This window comes from Aedes albopictus, chromosome 1 (assembly GCF_035046485.1).
Source record: "Aedes albopictus strain Foshan chromosome 1, AalbF5, whole genome shotgun sequence".
NCBI lineage: Eukaryota > Metazoa > Arthropoda > Insecta > Diptera > Culicidae > Aedes > Aedes albopictus.
In genome coordinates, this window is record NC_085136.1 from 200869044 (window position 1) to 200878964 (window position 9921).

The 9921-nt window shown below is 41.9% G+C and overlaps 1 pseudogene; it reads right to left on the minus strand.

Moving 5' to 3' along the window:
- Positions 1 to 1574: 1574 nt before the first annotated feature.
- On the minus strand, positions 1575 to 5038 carry LOC115264829 (large ribosomal subunit protein uL22-like; annotated as a pseudogene).
- Between the last annotated feature and the right edge of the window lie 4883 nt (positions 5039 to 9921).

A 9921-nucleotide genomic window follows, 5' to 3' on the forward strand; every position in this document is an offset into this window, starting at 1 on the left:
GCAACCTCTTTAGCCATGTGGCTTCAAAGTTTTGCGTGGCCTTAAGGATGAGCAAAGGTGGGAGATTGATTTTGCGAATTGAGCTGTAAAAGAATGTGTTGTTAATTAAATTGTCAACGTTATTTACCTGTGCGTATTTTCACACAAAATGAACAAATTTGACGATCAAGCACCATGTTCAGTGAACTAGCATAAACAGCTCTTCTTGTGATTCTTGATCTTGTGTCTTCAATATTAGAAGCTTGGTTAACAATAATTTAAAAAAATAGAAGGATAAATTGTGTAACAACCTCCTTACTTATGGAAATATAAATCAAATATATCAAAAACAACAAAAAAGAGCCGTGACGCTTCTTCATTTGATCACGAAAAGTATCGGCTTTTTTTGGCACCACGAGTGTGCATCTTTCTCTGTAGAGTAAAGATACATTTAAGCCCCGAGACCTGACAGCAATCAAGCTGATCACAAGCTTGTGTCTCTGCCCAGAGGAAAACGTCCCTTAAAATGGATAATCACTGGAAAAATCCTAGAAGGACAATGTTGACAATTTTCAAGATTTACTTGCTGGAGTCCTTTGAAATTCCTTCAGGGTTTTCCTGGATTTTTTAGGAGTTTCTCCAACAATTCCTGCAGTAATATATCCAGGAATGCCGACCGAGATCCCTCAGAGTTTTTCGCCAAAGTTTTTACCAGCAGTTTCCTCTAGGATACCCTTCAAAAGATTTTTTCCCGAAATAATTTAGGGATTTATCTAGAAATCTCTTCAAAATATATAGCTGGTGCCTTTCAAAATTGTACCAGTAACTCGGGCAGATTACTATTACCCTTTCGGCTTCCGATAAACGGATATCTTTCAAATATAACATTCAAAGGAACACCGCCGCCGGCGGCGGACGATTCGTTACGTCTGGGACGAATGTTGACTATGCAGTGGGCTCATACTTACGATAAAACGGAGCATAGTTAATTACCAGAATATAGCGACCGCAATATAGCGACCGAAACGTCGGATGAAAGCTTAAGAATCCATTTTTGAGTTATTCCTCCAAAGACTGAACGCCATACCTCCTAACATAACCAACAGTCGAAAATCGAAGGAATTGCTAGAACCAAATTTGATGTTTTTTGAGAAACGAGAACTCGAAAGTTGAATAAAGATGCACATCATACCCGCAATGGAATTGGAAGAATCGTTGCACAATTTCTTCAAAGAAATATTTTGAAGAGCTGATGAAATTCGTAAACGATTGCCGTAAACCAAAACGAAAACTTGCTCCAAATTCTTCACTAGTAGGATGTTAAGGTCAACATGACCCAGTCAGGCACGCTGAACGTACACTACGCTATCGTGGTGCAAAAATTCTAACTTCTTAGGAGGGTTAAACAAATATTTACTTTTCATAATTTCTAATTCAAGTGCCGACAATCATTCAAATATTTCGCTATACACACTATAAAAATCATTTCCGCGCCAAATCCGCGCGAGGGCCAAATTCCATGGGTAAATCCGCGCCAAATCCGCGAAATCCGCGGAATTCGCGAAATCCACGCTGTTGTAACAACCCTGCTCTACGAGTTCCTCGAAATTTCTCTTGTTCCTCGAGAATTCCTACAGGAGTTCCCCGGGAATTCCTCTAAAGAATTCCGAGGAACTCCTCAAGAAATTCCTGGAGAAGTCTTGTAGGATTTCTCAAGGAACTGCTGAAGAAATTTCCGAGCAATTCTGAAAACAATTCCCAAAGAACTCCTGGAGAAATTCCCAATGAACTCCTGATGGAATTCTCGAAGGACTTCCACATGTATTTCCGAGGAACTCCTGGAGGAATTCCCGAGAAACTCCTAGAGGAATTTCTCGAGGAACTGCCGGAGAAACTCTTGAAGAACTCCTGTTGGAATCCCATAGTAATCCCCGATGAAATACTGGTAAAATTCCCGAGAAACTCCTGGATTAATTTCCGAGGAACTCGTGGAAGAATTCTTGAGGCACTTCTGGAGGAATGTGAAACTCCTGAAGTAATTCGCGAAGAACTCCTGAACTGCCCATGTTCGCATAGACGACGTAACCAGCCCTGACTAGATCAGCATAGATCTGACGAATCTGCGTATATGTGACCAGTTAAATTCAATACAACACAAGATCAGACACGAATGCCACATAAGTGGTAGAGTGTTTTTAATAAATATTCATAATACAGTACATGATTAATAATAATAATAACAACACAAGATCTAACTTCTAGTTAGATGTCAAAAAAAATCATGAACTTGGAATTATTCATGGCTAAAATCTCAGAAGTGTGTTGAAAACTACTGTGGTGCTTACGTTAACTATGCGAATATGGGCAGTGAAGGAACACTCCAAGAATTTCAAAAAGAACTCACTCCGGGAAAAAATCCCGGAAAACTCCGGGAGGAATTTTCGGGGACCTCCTGGAAGAATCCGCGAGGAACTGCGAAGCAGGAATTACAATGGAAGTTCTAAAGGAATTCTCGCGTTTGGAGGAATCCCCGTGGAACTGCTGAAGGAATTCCCGAGGAACTCCTTGGAGAATCCCAGAACAATTTCTGGAGGAACTCACGGGAAAGTCCTGAAGGAATTCCTGAAAAACTTCTAGAGGAATTACCGAGGATGTCCTAAAAGATTTCTCGAATAACTCCTCCTGGGAGAATTCCCAAGGAACTCCTGCAGACATTGTCAAGCATCTTCTGCAGACATTCCTGAGGATCACCTGGAGGAATTCTCGAGGATCTCCTGAAGGTTTTCCTATATAATTTCTCGAGAAATTTCCTAGAAACTCTTGAAATATTTTCCGAGGCAATCCTAGAAAAAATCCCTGGAATGAATGTCGAAGGAATTTCTGAGAAACTCCGAAATGAATTCTCGGATAACTCCAAAAGGAATTCTCAGGGAAATCCTGGAGGAATTCGCGAGGACTTCCTAGAGGAAGTCCCGGGAACTTCTATAAGAATCACTGAGGAACTCCTGAAGAAATTTCCAAGAAACTCATGAAGGAATTCCTAAGAAACTTCTGGAAGAATTTCCATGGAACTCTTGGAGAAATTCCCGAGGAACTTCTGCAAGAATTCTCAACGAACCACGAACCTGAAGGAATTCCTAAAGGAATTTCCAAGGAACCATGATTCTTCGACGAATTCCCGTGGCACTCCTGAAGGAATTTCTCAGGATATCCTGGCGGAATTCTCGAGGAACTCCTGAAGGAATTCCCGTGAAACTGCTAAAGGCATTCCCGCGGAACTCCTGAAGGAATTCCCGAAAAATTCCCGAGGAACTCATGAAGGAATTTCTTTGAAACTTTTGGTAGAATTCCAGAGGAATTCCCGAGGAACTACCGGAAGAATTCCCGGAGAAGTCCTGTAGGAATTCCCGTGGATGTTCTGGAGGATTTCCCGCAAAATTCCTGTAGAATTTTCCGAGAAAACTTCTGAACTCCCAGGGAACTCCTTGAAAAATCCCCGGGGATCTTCTAAATGAATGTCGAGGGAACTCCTGTAAGAATTCTCGAGAAAAGCTGACATGAATTCTTAAGAGACTTTTTGAAGAACCCCTGGACAAATTCCGGAGGAACTTCGGTAGGAATTCTCGAGCAAAATCTTGGAAGAAATTCCGGAAAATTTCTGGCAGGGGATTCGAAGAGGAACTCCTGGAAGAATTCCCGCGAAACTCTTGAGTGAATTCCCGAAGAACTCCTGGAGGGATATTCAAGGATCTCTTAGTGATTAGTATCACTATATCAGAAGACTTAACCTTCCGTTACTCGCGAGGTTGGTAACCATAGCCAGCACCACGCTAATGCTGAGTACAAAAAGCAAGATTGTTTCAACGTGTTGTACAAAATAGGACAGTGCGGTCAATCGAGGGTTAACAGAACTATTTACCAATGCTCTACCACTCAGCTACTCCAATCATTTCTGCAAAGCACAGCCAAAATCAAAGTTCCTTGGAAGATAATAATCCAAGCCCAGGATAATTTAAACCAAAGGATATCCTTTTAAAATAGTAAATGTATCGAAATTACCTGCATATTAACTCCAAACTTTTGCCAGCAGGCAAAGGTACGGAGTTAGGTACAAATAGAACTTCTCGGCGGCCCAGGTCTTGGTGAAGGCAGTAGTTGAAGGCAGTAGTTTCGTTTACCACGCTTACAGCACCATGAACCACCCCGGTCAACGGTCGTCCAATATCGACGTCGATTATTTTTCTTCAATTACACCTCTTCCGGAGTTGGAGCTTCTTCGCGGGTTCGTTTCCGACGGCCTTCGACACAAAGTTCTCCTTCTCGATAAGGAACATCTCGATTTGATATGGTGACGACATTTACGAGATTGATGAGACCATGAGCACGGTAGGTACGACGACGCAGGCACGGAGCCCGGTTGATCTGAATGTGGCCCACGACCAGTCGGTCCACATTAGACCCTGGCAGTCGTCGGCTTCAGCGTTCTCCAACAGCTGCAGCTTTATGGACATGTTCCAATGCTTGATCTGGGTGCAACGGCCGACGACACCGTTGAAGCGACGGAATGGAACGCAGTCTCACGGACGTTCTACAGGATCTTCTGGACACGGCAGAGGCATACGCTGATGGCTAGCGCCGTTTCGCGGGTGTTCTGGAAATGTAAACAGATCGATTAGCAGCGATCCAGCTGTAAACCTGGACAAATTTACCCCAAAAACTTACGTTGAAATGAACCCGGAGGAACGATCCGCGATACTGCATGACCTGGGGGATCCTTTTCTGTCCCAGCCCCAGTAACAACGGCTCGATCTGTGGCCAAACCGGCAAAATTCGGCGAGTTAGAGAAGGTGCCCCAGCAAATCGGATAAATATCGGAGATGTTTCGAAAACCGCTGTTAAAAAGAAAAGTACACGTATTAATATAGAGCTACATTATTATATAAACAACATTTACCTACCTCACATGAATAATTAGGGAGAATATTCCAAGAAAATCGCGAAAAATAACTCTTCGCCCGCGAAATGAACAAATAAAAATGGCAGCTTGCTTCGCTTGGGACCAAGCTTGGGACGACCGACTACAACAACTAGTACAGTGTTGCGAGATGTGATATCGCATCGTGAGGGGATGCGATATTCCATCGATTTTGTGTAATTGTACGCAAGTTCGTCGCAACCACTTGGTTGCAGCTATTTCTGTGTAATATTCACATTCTTTCGGTGTGAATATTACACAAATAAGATGCACAGGGCAGTCGGTATTTTATTTTCGTGTAATTTCTAGGTCAATGTAATTAAGCATCGAACAGATGTGATTGTGCATCGAAAATAGCGATTACATCGATTTTTTTACATAACTTCAAGCATTACATCGAGGCACATTACATTATTTTTAACTGTGCACTCGGCACATTGTGCCCGGCACACATGCCGGCACATCTCGGCACACATGCCGGCACAATTCGGCACACATGGGCACAACAACAAAATCCAACGTTGCTCTATAGAATCAACCTGTCAAAATACTCACGATTGAAAAAAAAACGTTTATTTACATTTTTATCAAGTATGCTGGGTTGGATTTTGTTTGTAAACACCAATCAGATCAACAACATTCGACAAAAAATGACAGGGTGCTTCATTAGCGCAAAAACATTCAAAGAAAAAACCCCACTGGGCACGTGCGGCACACCTTCGGCACGTTCGGCACACTTGGGCACACATTGAAAATTATCCGGCACAGTTTTGGCACACATTGGCACACGCTCAAAAATAATGGCACAAACGAAGTGTGCTGAATGAGCCTCTGCACGAATTTGCCCTGTCTTGCTCACTCCCACAGAACATTTGAAAACAGCGCGCACAGTAAAAGTCAAATTTGACTTTTACTGTGCGCGCTGTTTTCAAATTTTCTGTGGGAGTGAGCAGTACGCCAGATTCGTGCAGAGGCTCATGGCCAACCCCTTGGTCCGCGCTCAATTCCGGCGGGATTTTTTTGTTTCTTTTTTTTTGTTTTGCGAGAGAATAAACTTTAAATAATCAATGAAATTCAGTTTTCCTGCAGTGCAACAGCACTGGAAATGTTCATTATAAGTGTGGCACACAAGGGGTTGGCCATTCAGCACACTTCGTTTGTGCCATTATTTTTGAGCGTGTGCCAATGTGTGCCAAAACCGAGGGGCGGATCACTTCCAAAATAACTGAATCGAAAATGCGTTTGGATAAAAATGCGTTACAAAATGCTCCAATGCGTTGAAAAATGCATTTGTAAATGTAATGCGTTGGAAAATGCGTACAAATGCCCAATGCGTTGAAAAATGCACAAGAATGGATCACGAATTTTTGACGTTTTTTGGAGTGTTTAATACACAATTTGTTAAAAAATACACCAATGCGTTCAAAAATGCATGTTTTTTAACAATGCGTAAAAAATACGAGCATTCTTCCAATGCGCATGAAAATGCGTGTTTCCTATCAATGCGTAGAAAAATGCAAGTTTTTTGTCAATGCGTACAAAAATACGAACAATTTTCTCAATGCGTTGAAAAGTGCATGCTCCAAAATTTTGACAGATGTTGTTGAACTTTAAAAATGCGTACCTTAATACGCCAATGCGTAACAAAATACGCCAATGCGTATGTCAATACGCAAGGCTGAATCGAAAATGCGCTAGTGATTCACCCCTCGGTAAGAACATAGCCTCAGACCCAAGCTCAGACCATATTTTAGACAACCGGTAGTGTCCCGAAACTAGTTCTGGGTGTCCCACTGGAAGTGGTCAAATGTAAAAGTGATCTGTACCCTTGTCTGTACCCATGCATAAGATAAATCAAATTGTGTTTTTTTTTTCAAATGACCTAATGTACGTTAGCAATGATATTGCCTCAGACTATATTTGGGAGACCCGGTGGTGCTCCGGAACCTGTTCCGGAAAGTAATCAAATGTACCATGCGACACACCACATCACGGTTTTTTTTATTGACCTGAGAAACGGTTAACTAGAAAATAGGCTCATACCACATTAGAGACTACCGGTAGGGTTGCACAACCAGCGTTTGATGCTTCGCCGGAACTACGAAAGTAAATAAAACCAATGCAAGCGATAAATATGTGTAAGAGAACAAACTCTTGACATATTAAACCCATATACAAACAGACGTCTCACTATACTCACTACGTTCTTGTTTTCAACGGTCAATAAAATATAACCTAGAATGTGCAGAAAAAACTTTATCGAGTGAGTGATCTGTGATTCTGCAAAAAGTTAAATCTTAGCTTGTTAGTATCGTCTTGATATTGATCAGCTCCCAATGTTAGTGAAGGTACTCAAGCAGTCAACTGCGAGACATCTGATATTATTCAGCTCTGCTCATACGCTGAACAGAAGGTCGGACTATGTGCCATCAATAAGGTTTAAGTCAATTCAATGATGGCTTTGATGAAATGCTTGCGTTTCTTAAAAAAATATCAGGATTCAAGAACACTTTGACTTACGTCGACGGAAAGATCGTGAGAACATATAGTTTATTGCATTGCTAACTGGACTGCGACAAAGTGCGGAATTTCAAATAAAAGTGCGATATTGCATCAAATCGTTCCGGTGTCTTCATCGCACTTATTCATCACGAGCTAATGTATAAGCACAGCTGATTCGAGAGACCTCCTGGGGGTTGTTATTCACGAAGAACTCTCAGTCGCACATGATCTGATGCGCTCCTAGCCGGTTCGGTCTGTGCGCCATCTCGTAATTCACGAATGCCGGATGGAAAATGTTCTCATCGTCGTTTACCCCGTTTTTCGTAGAAGGGATGGAAGCTCTCCGGAGGTTCTATTTTTCCGCTATTCCGGGATTCAACCTTGACCGGCTTGATAAATTACATTTTTTTGTAGCAAAAAGCAGAACCAGCAGAACACTTTCAATGTTTATAAACAAGCAAGTCGCTTGACTGTTAGCTCAGTGACAGTACATTGACAGTTCGCTCATTTCGCCCGTTCAAGGGGTTCACCAAAGAGCAGAATTACACAACACAAGAGGGGCTCGCCAAAGGAGGTGGTACCGAAAAAAACGATTACTGCTCCGTCTGTATCTTCGTTTGTGGTATAAGTGCGGTGAAGACACCGGAACGATCTGACGCAAAATCGCACTTTTATTTGAGATTCCGCACTTCATCGTCGCACTTATAACCGCGCAATGCGCAATATACGACGAGAAAGGCACTATCACCTCTAGGTGGATAATTTTGGGTTTTTTTTAAGTAAGTAAGGTAATGGAGCTGGGGGCTCGCTGTGTGAAATCTTTGGTGTGGGGGTCAGTGGAGGGTTAAAAAAAAGTTTCAAGCTTCTAACTAACAGCTAGGAGTTTCACCGAGGATTTTTATTTTTCTGGTATCGTCATGGATTTCCGGGGAAATTCTCTTAATGTTTCTGAATCTGTGCCAATATATAATGCATCCCTCCCAAGGGGAATGACATCTCCTTTGCTAACCGGAAAAATCCACATTTATCCGTTGTTAACCGTCATTAACCGCGTTTAACTGCTGCTCGGTTAGCAACGGTTGGCGACGGTTAGGGACGGATATATGCGGATTTTTCGGTTAGAAAAGGAAGTGTAATTCCCCCTCATCCCACCTTGATTCTCTTTTCCTCCAATACCAACGATCGGCTATTTTTAATTTCTTTGCTATCATTGACATTTCGAGTGGAACTGTTCCTACTTGATGCTTCAACATTCAACTTTGGTTTAGTTTATATATGGGACTTTGCGAGCCAATACCATGGTATATTGGTGGGCCTATAAAGCATTTGAAAACCTTGTGCAGAGCTTATTGACACTGAAAAGCTGTTAGATAGCCTCTCAAGTGTTTACAACAGTGCTTAGTGGTTACCTGGGTATTTTACGTTGTGGCGTGGTGTGATAATTTTAGTAGTTTTTTTTCTCTTTATTTTTATTCCTGAGAGGAGGGTGGATGTGTGACAGTGAATGTATGTTATGATACCGCTCGGTCAGTAACGACTCACATCACATCAAGCAATCAAAGTAGGCATGGCACTTCAGCCACCCGCGTGGTCGTCACCGCCAACAACGTCAAAAGTGCAAGGACAGGAATCATTCCCATAAGCCCCCGCTTGCTCGCAACGAATCTCATGCGCACAATCGTCAGCTTCCGTTAACGTTGAACCATTCCATTCGTCATTGAAAGCATCGTCATCATTAAACATTTGAAAGCAGTTTTCTCATTCAAATCAAACATTTTTGCTACAGAAATGGATTCACTATGTTTCACATGAGGAAATGAATACAGTGAATACATTGATTGACAGCGAAAAAACTGCTTTTCTATTTCCGAAAAATGATGACGGATGCTTGAGCCTTAAATCCGCTTTTAACCTTCGATTTTTTTACACACTTTTGCACTGGGCAATCTTTATCCTTTATTTCGTGTTCTCAAGTTAGTGTGTAAGGAGATTATAAATCCTACCACCAGATGGTGTAAAACCTGTCTATCCAAGGTTGCTGTTCTGGCTTCAACTGTAGTGCCGTACTCTGGTGGTCGCGTGCATAACTTTAATGCTTCACAGTATTATTAACAGTGTGTGTCAGGGGTGCCAAGAGTTTTGTTTGCACTTGTATATTTGAATTTCTTGGTCGAACGATAATCGATTTTGTCGTTATCTTTACCTTACATTCTCCTGTCCGAACAGCAGAATATGAAGATTGTGCGGGTCCACTTCATGCATACCCAACCCACACACTAAGATTCAGATGTTCCAGCTCAGTAATTTTTTCACTGAGTTCAGTATTTTTTCCATCTTTTTACTGAGTTTTCAACAGCAGATTTATTTCGGTACACTCGGTAATCGTATTTACCGTTCACCAGTAACGATATTTACCGTGCTTCAGTAACTTTTGACAGTTTGTGAGCTGAGCTCGGTAACTCATT